We start from the raw sequence: 1,128 nt of genomic DNA, 5'->3' as shown, positions 1-1,128 counted from the left end.
GTGTGCTCTTCCGATCTGTGACACATAAAATTATAAATTGATTTTATTTTGAATTTGATTGCAAATTACAGATCATCATAAAAATTAGTATAAAATAAATATCTTATTGCTTTACAACAAAAAATAAAAGTTCTTGGGGAGATCCCGTTTGCCTACAAAACGATTGCCAAATTCTTTATATTCTACGTAGCTTATAAGTCTTATAAGTTTCATAAAAATAAACCAAATATTAGGTAATAGGTATATATAAAAATATAAACAAAACGCTATTTAACTATGGTATACATATATAGCTTGCAACAACAAAAAAATAAATAATATTTAGAAAACTTATCCTAACTTATAATTTGCAAGTTCATGTGAAGAGAATGAATAAAATGGTATGTCGTCGATATTAGAAGAAGATAACTTACGTACAATATTAATAGACTGAACTACACAAATATATATGGTCTCGTTTTGGAAAATAAAATAAATAATTTTCTTTCTTTTTCATAAAGGATATAGCCCAATGTGCATATAAAATGTGTCCCCACACTAAATTAGACTTGCCATAGTTCGATCGTTAGACCTTTATAAAAGAACAATTTATGAAAGATCAAAAAAATTAAAATAATCATTTTTTCAATATTCTTAATTTCTAAACATTGGCGCTTATTTCCAAAAAATCTGAAAAAATTTAAGATAAATAATGTTGGAAAGGTGTTGTTACAGATAAAATATAAAGTTAGTTACTCAATAATTTCATCTTTAAAAATTGACAAATTTAAACTTCTTCAATTTTTTAGAATTCGAAATTTTATCTTGAAAATCTATAAAAATTCCCAGGCATGTATTTTGACGTTCAAAATATCGTTGAATTTTTTCATAATTTTTCGTTCATTAGAAGAGCATAAAAAATTATGATTAAAAATAATATTTTAGTTTGCCATTATCGTAATAGTAAGGGTAGAGGATTAAAACTTGATGAAAGTTGTTTTTTCATAGAGGCCTAACGATCAACCTATGGCAAGTCTAGTTTGGCGTGGGGGCACATTTCATATGCATATCGGGCATGCATACACCCTTTATGAAAAAGAAAGAAAATTATTTATTTTATTTTCTAAGCGAGACGATATTTTGTGTAGT

The sequence above is a fragment of the Wasmannia auropunctata genome, unplaced genomic scaffold (assembly GCF_000956235.1).
Source record: "Wasmannia auropunctata unplaced genomic scaffold, wasmannia.A_1.0 LD336076.1, whole genome shotgun sequence".
Taxonomy (NCBI): Eukaryota; Metazoa; Arthropoda; class Insecta; order Hymenoptera; family Formicidae; genus Wasmannia; species Wasmannia auropunctata.
Note: the sequence above shows the minus strand (reverse complement) of the source record.